General features: G+C 41.6%; 1 long non-coding RNA gene across 1 annotated transcript; it reads left to right on the top strand.

Moving 5' to 3' along the window:
* Positions 1-2,309: 2,309 nt before the first annotated feature.
* Positions 2,310-3,792, top strand: LOC121790974. Its single transcript, XR_006048438.1, has 2 exons — positions 2,310-3,205; positions 3,312-3,792. It is a non-coding gene; the product is annotated as an uncharacterized LOC121790974 (long non-coding RNA).
* The last annotated feature ends 12,263 nt before the right edge of the window (positions 3,793-16,055 follow it).

Genomic DNA, 16,055 nt, shown 5'->3' with positions numbered 1-16,055 from the left:
ATTCCTATTTTTATTTATTTTTCAAATCGAAAATAATCCCAAATAAAAAAATATTCTTGGATTTCCAAAAATATAACCGTTTTATTACCGTTTTTTTCAAAAAAAATATTTTTTAAAATTTTTAATCCCAAAATTATCTATAAATACACACATTTATCATCCACTATTCACATCAAATTATCTCTCACTCATACTTCTCTCATAATTTTGAATTGCTCTAACCTACATCTTCTCTCTCACTCAAACACTCTCTAAATTCATAAATAGATCCGAACGATCATTGTGAAACAGAGCGCGAAGAACAAGAATACTCTCAACAATATTGTGCCACCTAGTAGTGGTTTTTATTTTTAATTTTATGAATTTAATTATGTAATTTTTTATTTTCAGGATTTTAATTATGTAATTTTTAATTTTTTAGTAATTTGTAATAGTATTTCAGGTATTTTTAATGCATTTTAATGTTGTGAAAATGTTTTTAGTAATTAGTGTATTTAAATTGAATAATAGAATGGTGGGACCATTGAGCATTCTCTTGCGGAAGAGCATGAATGTAAATGTTGTGCTCTTTCGGAAGAGTATGTAGTAAAAAATGAATAAAAGTGGGTCTGGACCCACATCCATACTCTTGGCAAGAGTATGGATGTGGATGCTCGTACTATCCACTATAGTATTATTTTAACTACTTTTTCTTATCAGTTTTTTTTATTTTACCAATTATAAAATGCTGACGTGGTGGAGTATAGGGCGGGCTATAGGACACCTATTATGGATGTTTTTATGGGACAGATCAGAGTAGTGCTTTATTTACTCTTTCTAATTTCTGAGTTCTCGAGTAAAATGTCTTAATTTTATTATGTGATACACAACCCCATAATTGCTCCGGCCAATTTTGTGAAGTTTGGGAATGATATAATTACGTACTAGTACTTTCACCTATTCTCTCAGAAAAGTGAAATCAGACAAGTACAACATATGCTACGAGAATTTAACTCTTATACTGAACTTAATCAGTAATCTTGTTCTCCTTTCGTATAATGTCACGACCACAACTTCCTAGTCAAAGAAAGCGCAGCTATTTCGCGACTAACGATACTAAACTGTCTCAACACATCATCATAATTACTGAAATTAAGGAAATACTGTCTAAAAGTCATCAAGATAGCAAGTTATTACATCAGAGTGAAATGTGGGACTTTGTCTTTACTGAGACAAAGCTAGGTCTATGCAGCGGAAGAGTTCCAAGACAAGTATAACATGTATGGAGACATACTACACTAGCTACCCTTCTTTTATTTTATCTTCAGTCCCAACACCTCCTCTGCCTCGATCGATCAACCTGCACATTAAGGAAAACAATATGCAGGGCTGAGTACTTGATATACTCAGTGGCTTATGCCGAAAACTGTTTTTCTTTTAATTGTCTGCCAAGCTGAGTGAACGCGGGGTTTTTTTCTGAAAACAAGTCCCGGTCACTAAAATCTGTTATTTCTTTCTGAAATAGACTGCAGTCTTTTAACTTTCTGATGATATACCATGTCAAGCTGTGTGAATCGGGAATGTGGCCACATTCCACGATCACTGGGTCGGCCAACCTGGCGCTAGCTCACGACCCCTAGACCGGCCAACCTTGCGCTAGCTCACGGTCCGTAAGTGTACACTAGTCCGAGTAGGATTTACTGACCTACTGGGACCCGAATTCGTTTTAACCATGAATGGCAATCACAAAATAAAACATGGCATGACAACTCATTCAAAAGTTCACACTTATTCTCATAGAGTTCTGTAAATAAAAAGGAAAGAAGCCCACACATAATGTAGGATAGAAAAGCCCACCTCGTTTGCTTAACCCTTTCAAACGGGTACTGTCTGACTTGAGATTTACTCGTCGAGCGACGACGTCCCTTTTCAAAAAAATAATGTACTTAAATTAGGCTTTGAGTAATCATTCAATCTTGCATGAATGCATGCCTAAGCGTGTGCTTATTGTTTTTAATTTCTGCCCTTCTAAAATTAGAAGTCTTAAATCTTTAATTAAAACGGTGATTTAATTTGTTCTGTAACCGGCTGACCCGTTCGGTATTAGAATTCTCGGATTATCTTAAGTATTTTAAGAAATACTTTCTGCGACTATTAAAGTTCCCATCTATTTATTTAATGTGTACTACTTCATCACGGCTTAATAATTCTTTTCTTCCGTGGATTAGGGAAATTAAATTCCATAGATTGAATTTGTTCATGGGCAGTGGCCTAGTAATTAAATCCTAGGTCCGACTAATTAAATCCTAGGCCCAAATTGAGAAAAAACCCAGCGGCACCTCTTCTTCTTCGCCAAAAATCTCTTCTCTCCTGGCGAGTCGCCGTTTACTTGGCTCGCCGGAGATTCACCGGCTTCATTCCCTCCATCTCCTCCGATCCTTCTTCTTCTCTTTCGCTACACCAAATTCCCAAGTCAATTTCTTGGTTAGAGGGAACAGCAGCGGCGCTCCAATCCTCTTCCTCGTGGCCTCTCCGGCGGAAACGCCGTCTCGATGGAACCGTCGTTGGTGAGCGGCGCTGCTGCATGCGCCGCCGTCTTCGTCTCCGGCCAAACAGCCGCCGCTGCCTGCTCCCTTTTTCCACCGCGTTAAGGCAGCAAACGCTCCTGCCCGCCATCGCCGTCGATCGGCCTCCGTCGGACGGTCCCATCCCCTCCGCCGAGTCCTCCGTTGAGCAGCTTATTCCCATAAAGCTAAGTCCTCTTTCTTAGTTCATTTTAATTAGCCCTTTTGAAGGATAGAAGTTTCAGAGGATTCTACTTTATTGTTGGGAGTGTAATCGAAAACGGTGGAGGAACCCGTTCCTTGTGTTCAAGTAAAATTCGATAGCTAGCATCCTATGATTTTTTTTCAAATACGGCAGTAGCTATGTTCAAAGCTCTATGGTTCTAAGTTCTCGTGCTAGCTATGATTTCTTATCATGATGCAGAGGTTGGTTTAGTGAGGATTACCTCTAAAATTGACCGCTGCCTTGATTCCTGCTCCTTGAGCTCCAAATCCCACACTCCTAACTCACTATGTTGCTGAATTTTTGATGTGGTGTAAGGGAAGGTCGAGGGTGGTAAGGAGGGGTCTTTATAGGTGATTTGGTAACTGCAAAATCTGCAACTCTTGATCCTCTTGCAGGGACATTTTTGTTGGTTGTGAGAGTGTACTCGTATATTCAGGTCTGGGCTGCCTTATTCTTGTTTTATCTTGCTGCCATTCTAACTGCATTTGGCTGTATGTGGAGCTTAGTGCTTTAGCTAATAAATGGCTTGGTTGCTGTGGCAGGTACTCAAGAAAGGGGCAGAGATTGTTACTGCAGATTGTCGCAGCTGGAAGGCAGACATTGCAGGCTCATTTGCCCCTTTGCAGCCTGCGGTTAAGGCTGGGAAAGGGCAGGGATGGTACCCCTCTTATCCTTTCTTGGCTTATTGCTAATTTTGAACATTTCACATGCTTTGTTTGGTTGTATTATTTTGCAGGAATAAGGACCCATCATGTCCGGCTGCTACCTTGATGTTCTGATCTCAACGGGCTGTCGAAGCTAGGCCGAAATTCGGGCCTAAGGCAGAGCCCGAGACTTAGCATTTCTACTTGTAATAGAATAGAGTCTTCCCTCTTGTTCTTTTTCAAGCTTTCTCTCATTTCAAACAAAAAGTATAGAATTACTTCTCAAATTTAGTGCGTATCATTCTTTTTCTATTTTCATCATCAAGCATCTTGTAAACTTATACTTAGCTTGGAAAATCAAAATACTATGTTTTGATTACACAAGAACATAAACAAATGCTCTTTCATTTTTTTTATCAACATCTGTAAATTCAAGGCTTAGCTGGATATACTAACTGTTGTGTTCTGTATGCTCAAAGCTCTGAACACTCTTTCTTTTCTCTTTATAAATTTCTAGTATTTATTTCAAAATTCTCGAAAATCTAGGTCTCGGATATTACATATAATAAGTGAAATATTTTTTATTCGACGCATAATTATACTCCTTCCATTCAATAAAATATAGATACTTAAAATAATATGAAAATTAATGCACAATTGATAAAATAAGATAGATGAGAAAAATACTGATTAAAGTAGTGTTAGTGAATAAAAAATTAATGTACAATTGGTAAAATAAGAGAGATGAAAAAATTGCTTGTTAAAGTAGCGTCAGTGAATAATAGACGGAGAAAGAAAGTGAATTAATAAAGTTAGGACAGAACTGTTAGTAAAGATGAGATGCCCGATAATTTGGCATTCAAACTTCAGAAGTAGTCCAACTTTGCAAGACAATAAATTTGTCTTTTTATTGTCGGACTGTACCATCATGTTATTTTGATCAAATTCTATCAGTTCAAGATATAGTTTATAAAATGATTAATTTAAGTTCATAAAATAATCGTAAAATTATAGTAATAATCATGACCAAATGAATTGGACGAATTACAAGTTTTATTCTAATTTCAAGTATGGACATTATTTATTTCTCTTCATAGCAATGAATGACCGCCGCATGATCATAAAAAGTTAACATTGTACTACCAAACTTTATGCATGCAATTTATAATTATTTCATACACATGCAAACTTTCATCATTCTAGGTGAACATTAAACTTAAAAATTTCAATGACAAGTGACAATCATGATAGATAAAATAAAAAATTGTTACAACAAATAACAAATTACTCCCGTTTGACAATAGTGGAGTCATTTTTTCATATGAGGAAGTTCCATCATAGTAGAGTCACTTCTCTATTTAGCAAGAAGTAACTCTACTATTATGGAACGGGGGAGTATAATAATAGATCCACTCGTAATAACCGCGGTCAACACCTATCTCAAGAAGAGCGCCGATCGACAACAATTGGCGAACGTCGCCCAGTCGGGGCTGCCAAGTGCGATCGACGCCTATTGCGTGCCGATCCCTTTTTTTTCAAAATTTCCCCTATAAATACCCCTTCTCCCATTTCATTTTCCACACTCAATTTTCTCTCTTCTGTCTTACATGCCCAATTTTCTCTCTTCTGCACTTTCTTTCTTTAAAATGGCTTCCGGTGATCAAGACCCATATGATGAGCTCTTTTTGCGAACCTCTTGGGACGTGACAAGGCGTGAACTAGAACATAGTGTGCAAGAAGAAAAGCAGTCGACGATCCCTAAGCTAATCCGGCATCGACGAACGGCCATCCATGACCATGTCGGGGCTGTCGAACGGAAGCATCATATGAGTTACTACTTGGCTGATGGGGATATACCCGAGGTTGCCCGTATTTTTTATCAGATGTCTGACAAAGTCGAAGATAGCTTACTTTGCTCAACGACAAGAGGTTGCACAGAAGAATGTGGAGCGTGCATTTGGTGTGCCCCAAGCACGATAGGCATGTCAAGGGGCTGATGCCTTTGTTCTATCAATATTATATCGTAGATATCATGTATGCACGTATCATCATGAACATGAATAACATGATAGTCGCAAATGAAGGTGCAGGAGTCAACGATTGAGCCAATGAAGACGCTGTCGGATCAAGCCACGGTGTGGCCAGCGAGCCCCGTACATCAGAGTGTACATGGATCCGCTCAAAGGCTTCGTGCATTTCTTACTACCCGTCAGGAACAAGCCCATCATCGACTCCAGAACGATAAGAGATTTGGGCACGTAAGCTAATAAGGCTCGTTTCATACATTGGTTATTGGGTAAATTTACATACTTTCGGGGAGATAATGTGCACAAATTGAGTTTATGTGTGCAGGCAGCTGCTGGGTCCAATAGATCATACTAGCTGGCCAAGTAGATGCAGAATGAGCAGAATTGGACTAAAAATTGTTGAAAGCTGCCAGATTGACCAAGGAGAATTTCAGCAGAAGAATGGAGAAGCAATGAGTAGGACAAAGGGAAGGAACTCGAAGACCCCTTCCTTTAGGGGACAAATGTCAAATCATGGAAACATACCCTAGGGATTTGGGCCTCAAGCCTCCCTATATAAAGGGATCAACATTGAAGAATGAAGCAGCTCTTAGCTCACAAGTTTCCCCGCTCACAAAACTTAGAGTTCGTAGCCAAGATCCACTCCAACTCCAGTTCTAGCTTTGTCTCCACACTTGGAGGAGCGAAGATCCAATTTAATTTCTGTCTTGCTAAGTTTTAATTACATTTTGCAAGGTGTTGGTGTTTTGAACATCTTAGCTTAAGAATTTCGTAGCAATTTCGTTGTTGGTTTTGGATATTGTTGTTTTGGAGTTTGAATTTGTTTTTATTCGAAGTTATGGAAGTTTACATTTGAGTTCTTGTTAGATTTGGTGATGTTGAGCTTTATTTGTGTTTTGTTGGATGCTTTTCGCAATTGGTAGTTGTTAGGATGTTTAGATCTAACCTGCTAACATTCAATTTCGTAGATCCATGCTAGTTCGTGTTTGATTTCGTAGATCTGGTGTTCTTTGTTTTAGATCTGCATGATAATGGCTTATTTCCGTTCGTCTGCTGTTCTAATTGACCAAGTAGCGTAGATTTGGTAGTTTAAATTTCTTGTTCGCGATTTATTTTGAAGCATGCTCTGTTTCTCTTCATCTACTTTGTTTCATGCTCTGTTTTTTCTCTGTTTTTAGCTAATTACTTGAAGAAGATGAAGTATCTTGCGTTATACTTTTTGCTTTAACAGCTATTTCTGCTGCACCATTTAGTTTAGGAAATATGGTCGCCACTTTACTTTTGCATTTTGCCCGCCTATTTTAGAAAAGTTTTCAGCATGATCTTGTAGTTGCAGGTGCTCTTGGTTGTGTTTAATCGTAGATTTAGTTGTTATCCATGTTTCCGTACGTAGCCCGTCTAGTTGACCAGTTAGGTAGTTTTTCCTATTTTATCTGTCAAGTTAAGTAGATTTTTAACCCATTTAGTTTGTGTGGCATCAGTCAAAAACCATTTCAAGACGTTTTTCGAACATGTTTAGCACATCCTTCCCTGTGGGACTCGATCCTTACTTCCCTATACTAGTTAATAGTATTGTGGATTAAGATTTTGAAAGCAGCTTCTGATCCAGCATCCGACGACACGTTGATAGGTTTAGGTAGTCTTCTTGACCAGTTTGTTCCGGTCGGTCTGCTTGACCAACCTGCGATTTTACATTCTATCATCATTTACAGCACGTGTCAAAGAGCACGTTTCATAAGCACACAGCGACGGGTACTCTTGTTACAAGAGTTCGATTGGGAGGTGGAAGACAAGAAAGGGGTTGAGAATAAGGTTGCGGATCATTTGAGCAGGATAGTACAGGATGGAAATAGCGAGGAAGTGAGAGATCGATTCCTGGAAGAACACTTGTGTGAAGTTATTTTCGCCGCCAGAAAAATTGACTGGGAAGAAGTGATGAAGCTTACTGGCCAGGATGTGACAGAAAGAGGAAAGGAAAAAGTAGGGGAAGAGCCATGGTATGCGGACCTAGCCAACTACCTCGTTTCAGGGGAGCTTCCAGAAGTGCCGAACGTCACCAAAGCTCAAAGACTGAAGATCAAGAGTGAGTCGAAATACTACTTTTGGGATGACTCGTATCTTTGGAGGGTAGGAGCCGATCAAGTGATAAGAAGATGCGTTCCTGACTGGGAGCAGAGGGACGTATTTACTCATTGCCACGCTCTGGCATGTGGAGGACATTTCGGTCCCAAGAAGACGGCGAGGAAAATTCTGGATAGCGGAATTTATTGGCCAACCCTCAACAAAGATGCCTACGAGTTTTGTAGAAGTTGTGAGCGTTGTCAACTGACCGGTGGAATATCCGCGCGAGATGAAATGCCGCAAGTCCCGATAATTGTTTGTGAGTTGTTCGACATATGGGGGATGGATTTCATGGGGCCTTTCCCCTCGTCGTATGGGAACTTATATATCTTAGTTGCAATTGTCTACGTCTCCAAATGGGTAGAGGCTAAGGCCACGAGCATGTGTGAAGCAAGGGAGGTAGCCAAGTTCCTCAAAAGTAACATTTTCAGTCGATTCGGAGTACCAAGGGCCATAATATCCGTTCAAGGCACCAACTTCTGTAACCGCACCATCGAAGCCTTGATGAAGAAGTACGGTGTGCATCACAGACTATCAAGGCCCTACCACCCGCAAGCAAACGGGCAGGCAGAGATCTCTAACCGAAAGATAAATAAGATTCTGGAGAAGACCGTAAATCCTTCCAGGAAGGACTGGAGTATGAGGTTAGAGGATGCTCTATGGGCATATCGCACATCCTACAAAACCCCCATAGGAATGTCCTCGTACCGAATCGTTTTTGGAAAGATGTGCCACTTACCAGTGGGAATTGAGCACCGAGCATACTAGGCAGTACAACAAGCGAATATGGATGCTACAGCCTGTGAAGAGGAAAGGAAGCTGCAGCTGCAGGAGTTAGAGGAACTCAGATTGGAGTCGTTTGATTCAGCCATGTGGTACAAAGAGCGAACCAAATTGTGGCACGACAGGAATCTGAGGACCAAGGATCTTCATGTTGGGCAGAAAGTACTACTCTTCCAGTCGAGGTTGAAGCTCATGCCTGGAAAACTCAAGTCGAAATGGACAGGGCCTTATGTCAACACCGCACTCCGTTCTAATGGAGCAGTGGAGATTTCAGGGAGTCTTCCTAACTTTGAACCTTTTATTGTGAATGGGCATAGGCTGAAGGTATTTAGGGCCAATAGTGATGTGGCTGTAGTGGATGAGATCCCACTGCAACCACATACTCAGGTATCATACTAACCGGTAGGATATGGATTGAGATTCTACTGAGCTAGCTCCTTTTAGCGTAATGTACATATGCTGGCAAAGTAGAATTCCAATTTTCCTAAGGAATATGTAAATATGGTACATATGTGGTAGTTAATTAATTTGAACCTTTGCATGCTAGTTAATTTAAGAAAACCCAAAAATACTTTTTAGGACCTCAAATGTTAATTGGGAGTACGTACTGACCATCAGAATACCATTTTGGTGATAATCCCCAATTTATTTAAGTGTCCTTTTTACTTTGTTTCTACTCTAGGAAAATATATGGGGAAATCATTATAGGGCAGAATTTGAATTTGGGGCTTGCTGCAGCTTTGCAGGCGGGCAGCGACTGAAAAGAGGCGCGTGGTGCAGTGAAAGGACGGGCGACATCCAATCAAGAGACCGCTAGCTAAACCGTCCCTCACACTAACGAAATCCAACCTAGAACCGCCTATCACCGGTTACAAACCCTTTTTCCACCCCATAACTGAACCGTCTCTCCCATTTTTCATTTCACAAACCCTCGCCTAAATTTTCTGTCTGCAAAATCTTCCGATCTTCCACATAAAAAAACAAAAAAAAACCAACACTCCATTTCCACCGAAAATCGCCGATCTAAACCATGGGAAAAAAAGCCTGGGCGAAGAAAGTAAAGGGCGAGAAATCTGCTGCTCACCGCAGTGAAGAAACCCCAGAAGCGCAACCGCCCGTGGAAGCGCGACCTCCGAACCCGCCATCTCCGGCGCCAGTTCCTCAGGCGCCGACGATGATTTCTTTAGACGCCATGGCGGAGTTTCTGCGACTACAAGACCCTAATCGGGACTGGACGGCGGCGCTGGCCGGTTTTAGTCAAATGGGGGGACAAGGGAGTATGACCGGAGGAGCCACATCTGAACTGAATGTGCAATCCACGGTACAACCTACTCTTTCCATTCCGATTTTTACCGAAATTCCACCAGAAAGGAAATCTCCATCGGTAACCGTACCGCCAGAATCTTCGGAACCCTCCCAAACTCTACAACAAAGTGATTCGATGGAGGTTGACCCCATATCCGCCCATTACGATTCCGACTCAGATGAATGTGAAGCGAGGAAAAGCAGGGAACATGAGACTACATGGAGACGATGAACCAGAGAAAACGCCGGCGGCGGGGACCGTTTCTCAAGGAACGGCGAGGGAAGAGATAGATTTAAATGAGACGGCCAAGAAACAAGGCCTAATGACGGATGCCGAATTCCAAGCGATTTTGGATGGAGTAAACCAGAGGGAAGATGATACTGCCACGATGGTTGAGGATCTGAACCTCACATCTAGGGCAGTAGGAGAAGATGAAGAAGGCAGGGCAGGAGAGAAAGAGCCAGAGTCAGTGAACCCCCAGACAGGGGCGGGGAAGAGTGATGTGCATGTGGAAGCAGAAGAAACAGAAGCAAGACCAGAAGTACCCAACCCAGTGGCACCTCCGGTGACGAAACCGAAGGCCGTCAAGAGGAAGTTGGTGTTGAAGGGCGAACCTGAGGCTAATCGGCCAAAGCCGCAAAGGGTATCTCAACGATGCTTAGGAAATTGGGCAGCTAGTAAGGAGAAGCCAAACACGGAGGCAGATCCCGTGGAGATCTTGAGTGAAGAGGAGAGGACCACTCCCACAAAACCTGAGGAGGAGTCTTTACCTGCTACTGACCTAGAGGATACTTGTCACGACCGCACTTCCTAAGGATAGGAAGCACGGGGAATCATGACTAGTGGGGGAATTAAGAAGCGGGGAAGAAGAGGGTAGCTGTCAAGGAAGTACGACATATCGATCAAAATACAAAATTTCATTTATCAACAAGGTTTCAAATCCCGAAGGTACATACGTGAATGACATAGTTTGACAATTCAAAGGAAAACAAAGAAATTCTTAAAACTTGGCATAGCGGAAGCATTTGAGAGTTAGCTACTTCTATGTATGAAGACACAATAGTAACCGGAACGTTTATTGAATCCTGTCTTTGTCCAAATGCTCAACATCCTCCGCCTCCCGTCCTCGCTCAACCTGCACATAGGGAAAACATATGCAGGGGCTGAGTACTTGATGCACTCAGTGAACTCATGCCCAAAATACATTTATCGATTATGTCAAGCCATCATTGAGTGAAACTCGGGTTTTACTTTAAAAGGCCGAGAAACACTAAATCATTCCTTAAAATAGTGTCTGCAGACAAATATCATCATCATCCCTCATCATGTACCATATCTGAACCATCATGTGAAACGAGAATGTGGCCACAAACTCGATCACTGGACCGGCCGACCTAGAGGACGGCTCACGATCCCTATTAGTGCACTAGTCCGAGTAGGGACTCACTCCCTAGTCAGACCCGAATTCGTTAACCATCAAAGTCTAGTAGGACATTATCCTAGTAGACAGTCAGATAGGCAATTCAAAACATAAAATATGGCATGACATAACATTCAAACCACCCTTATCTCTCCATTTACATATCATTGCAAAATAAAAGAGTTTAAGTAATAGAGCCCACCTCAAAAGCTTAGAATTTCCGTAAATAGTTCCTCGTTCCGACTTCTAGTGTGCGTGCGAAACACCTTTTCGGAAAATACATAAAGTTCATATCAATTCTCGGTAACGGAGGTATTTACAATTCATGCACTCTAATTTAAGTCTTTTATTTCGTTTTCACGGTTTTCGTGTATTTTTGATTATTCGGCGGCCGCCCAAGGCGTCGCTTGCGGCGCCGGTCGGCCATTTACGCTTATAACTCCTTCGTTGACTCCTCATAATTTTCCTCCACGATGTCGGAATAAATTCCCAAAAATTATTTAAGCGTATAATTAAATTATCGCAACTATTTCTCTTCGCAATTATATTTATTTCGCACTTGGAATAAAATTATTCGCCTTTCGAAATTCTGGGATTTAATTAGTTTGGCCAAAAGATTTAATTACTTAGCCCACCTTATCCCTCCAAATTAATTGGTGAGACCCAACTACTAATTATATACCCACCTTATATCTCCAAAACAAAACAATTTCCCAACAAAAAAAAAATATGAAGCCCAATTCAAAAACAAACAAAAGAGGCCCAATCCTCATTCTCTCTCTCATTCTTTTCCTCCTTCCCTCTCTCTCTCTCTTCCCCCCTCTCTCTCTTCGACATCTCCCTCCCTCCTTCTTCTTCTTCCTTTCTTTTTTTTTTAAAAAAAGCCACCGGAAATCGATTCCCCAGCCACCGGAAATCGACGGGAGGTGCTGCTGCCCGTCGGAGATGCTACCGCCCGTCAGGAGCTGCTGCCGTCCGCCGCGAGCTGCTGTCTTTCCGTCCGCCGAGAGATGCTGTCTCGCCGTCGCCGCCTTCACATGCGCCGCCGCTGTCTCGCCGGAAAGAGGAGACGTCGCGGGTCGTCACCGTGGGAGGTCCAGCCTTCGGGGAAAGTCGAGCGCGGCTGTCCGCCGCTGCCCGTCGCCGGCGGCGGCTTCTTCTTCGAAACAACCCCGAACGACCCCGATTCAACCCGCAAGGTACGTTTTTGTTACAAAGTTGTGTTCTTTCGGGCTTTCGATTAAGTTCGGTGAGTGTTCGATAAATTCTTAGTTGTTGTATTGTTTGAAAACTTGTGGAAGGTGAATTATGAAATGATGTAGGCAATATATATACATACAACAATTCATGCTTTAGGATGGGAGAGAAATATACCTTCAACTTGGTTGGTTTTGGTGGTGAATGAACGAGAATGGTGAAAAAGGATCCTCCTCCTCTTGCCTTCGATTTCTCTCTCGGCTCCCTCTCTCAATCTTTCTTTTTTTTTGTGTAAGTTGTGAGGAGTTAGAGAATAGGTAAAAGAAGAAGTGGTGGGTGACTCTTGGTTTGTAGGCATTGATGGTGGAAGATAGAAGGTGAAGAAGTGGAGATTTGGAGGGTCTCCACTTTGAAGGGGGAGGGGCGTCGACTAGGAGAGAGGGAATGAGAAGAAGAAGAGGGGGGGGGGGGAGGGTCTTTGGGCTTGAGTTAATTTAATTCCATGTTGTTGCCCATGTTAGAAATATTATGGTTGAGTTAGACTTTTAAATAATTAGGGCCCAAGCTATTTTTTAGGTAGACAATTGGACTCTACTTAAATTTTGCAAAGCCCAAAATAAATTCATACTTAATATTTTCGTATTTTCCTTCGATAATTAAAATTCACGGGTCTTTATTAATATTTGTTATTTCGTTCTTCACAACCAAAAAAATTAAAGTACGTTTAACGGCACAACTTATATTTGGTGTTGTTCCAAATATAATCCTTTCAACCATTCCTCGATTTACGCACGTCGTCTTCCATAAAAAAATATTCATTTCCACGTATTTCATTCGTCTTGCTAAATATAGCAATATCGTCGTCATTCCTTCAACGAGACCTTCAACATGTCTCTCAAAGTTCATAATTAAATAAAATAAGTACGTTCATTTTCACATTAAACACATAAAACATACTTTTTCTCAAATCACATTTATCGAGAAACATAGTATTCGAAATAATTTTATCAATTATCTCGTTACATAAATTAGATTCGTACTTAAAAGTACGGGTGTTACATTCTACCCACCTTAACAGAAATTTCGTCCCGAAATTTGCTCATCTCTAATGAACAACTCCGGGTACTTCTCTTTCATTATCACGTCCAAGATCAATTGCATAAACATTGCACATTTCAAAACATTTTACCTTCTCTCTTGTTGAGCGCGGCGAGACGGAATGTTGAGCCTTCAATGAATACTCTTTTAGTCTAGCGAAACGAGTCTTGACTAGATTGAATAAAAGACTCTCGGTCCAGAGCGGAAGGAAAAATTGCCCTGATACCATTCTGTCACGACCGCACTTCCTAAGGATAGGAAGCACGGGGAATCGTGACTAGTGGGAGAATTAAGAAGCGGAGAAGAAGGGGATAGCAGTCAAGGAAGTACGACATATCGATCAAAATACGAAATTTGATTTATCAACATGGTTTCAAATCCCGAAGGTACATACGTGAATGACATAGTTTGACAATTCAAAGGAAAACAAAGAAATTCTTAAAACTAGGCATAGCGGAAGCATTTGAGAGTTAGCTACTTCTATGTATGAAGACACAATAGTAACCGGAACGTTTATTGAATCCTGTCTTTGTCCAAATGCTCAACATCCTCCGCCTCCCGTCCTCGCTCAACCTGCACATAGGGAAAACATATGCAGGGGCTGAGTACTTGATGCACTCAGTGAACTCATGCCCAAAATACATTTATCGATTATGTCAAGCCATCATTGAGTGAAACTTGGGTTTTACGTTAAAAGGCCGAGAAACACTAAATCATTCCTTAAAATAGTGTCTGCAGACAAATATCATCATCATCCCCCATCATGTACCATATCTGAACCATCATGTGAAACGAGAATGTGGCCACAAACTCGATCACTGGACCGGCCGACCTAGAGGACGGCTCACGATCCCCATTAGTGCACTAGTCCGAGTAGGGACTCACTCCCTAGTCAGACCCGAATTCGTTAACCATCAAAGTCTAGTAGGACATTATCCTAGTAGACAGTCAGATAGGCAATTCAAAACATAAAATATGGCATGACATAACATTCAAACCACCCTTATCTCTCCATTTACATATCATTGCAAAATAAAAGAGTTTAAGTAATAGAGCCCACCTCAAAAGCTTAGAATTTCCGTAAATAGTTCCTCGTTCCGACTTCTAGTGTGCGTGCGAAACACCTTTTCGGAAAATACATAAAGTTCACATCAATTTTCGGTAACGAAGGTATTTAAAATGCATGCACTCTAATTTAAGTCTTTTATTTCGTTTTCTCAGTTTTCGTGTATTTTCGATTATTCGGCGGCCGCCCAAGGCGTCGCTTGCGGCGCCGGTCGGCCATTTACGCTTATAACTCCTTCGTTGACTCCTCATAATTTTCCTCCACGATGTCGGAATAAATTCCCAAAAATTATTTAAGCGTATAATTCAATTATCGCAACTATTTCTCTTCGCAATTATATTTATTTCGCACTTGGAATAAAATTATTCGCCTTTCGAAATTCTGGGATTTAATTAGTTTGGCCAAAAGATTTAATTACTTAGCCCACCTTATCCCTCCAAATTAATTGGTGAGACCCAACTACTAATTATATACCCACCTTATATCTCCAAAACAAAACAATTTCCCAACAAAAAAAAAATATGAAGCCCAATTCAAAAACAAACAAAAGAGGCCCAATCCTCATTCTCTCTCTCATTCTTTTCCTCCTTCCCTCTCTCTCTCTCTTCCCCTCTCTCTCTTCGACATCTCCTCCCTCCTTCTTCTTCTTCCTTTCTTTTTTTTTAAAAAGCCACCGGAAATCGATTTCCCAGCCACCGGAAATCGACGGGAGGTGCTGCTGCCCGTCGGAGATGCTACCGCCCGGCAGGAGCTGCTGCCGTCCGCCGAGAGCTGCTGTCTCGCCGTCGCCGCCTTCACCGGCGCCGCCGCTGTCTCGCCGGAAAGAGGAGACGTCGCGGGTCGTCGCCGTGGGAGGTCCAGCCTTCGGGGAAAGTCGAGCGCGGCTGTCCGCCGCTGCCCGTCGCCGGCGGCGGCTTCTTTTTCGAAACAACCCCGAACGACCCCGATTCAACCCGCAAGGTACGTTTTTGTTACAAAGTTATGTTCTTTCGGGCTTTCGATTAAGTTCGGTGAGTGTTCGATAAATTCTTAGTTGTTGTATTGTTTGAAAACTTGTGGAAGGTGAATTATGAAATGATATAGGCAATATATATACATACAACAATTCATGCTTTAGGATGGGAGAAAATTGTACCTTCAACTTGGTTGGTTTTGGTGGTGAATGAACGAGAATGGTGAAAAAGGATCCTCCTCCTCTTGCCTTCGATTTCTCTCTCGACTCCCTCTCTCAATCTTTCTTTTTTTTGTGTAAGTTGTGAGGAGTTACAGAAGAGGTAAAAGAAGAAGTGGTGGGTGACTCTTGGTTTGTAGGCATTGATGGTGGAAGATAGAAGGTGAAGAAGTGGAGATTTGGAGGGTCTCCACTTTGAAGGGGGGGCGTCGACTAGGAGGGAGGAAGGAGAAGAAGAAGAAGGGGGGGGGGGGGGTCTTTGGGCTTGAGTTAATTTAATTCCATGTTGTTGCCCATGTTAGAAATATTATGGTTGAGTTAGACTTTTAAATAATTAGGGCCCAAGCTATTTTTTAGGTAGACAATTGGACTCTAATTAAATTTTGCAAAGCCCAAAATAAATTCATACTTTATATTTTCGTATTTTCCTTCGATAATTAAAATTCACAGGTC

Source organism: Salvia splendens, unplaced genomic scaffold (genome assembly GCF_004379255.2).
Source record: "Salvia splendens isolate huo1 unplaced genomic scaffold, SspV2 ctg690, whole genome shotgun sequence".
NCBI classification, from domain to species: domain Eukaryota; kingdom Viridiplantae; phylum Streptophyta; class Magnoliopsida; order Lamiales; family Lamiaceae; genus Salvia; species Salvia splendens.
Note: the sequence above shows the minus strand (reverse complement) of the source record. Positions and strands in the feature narration are given on the sequence as shown.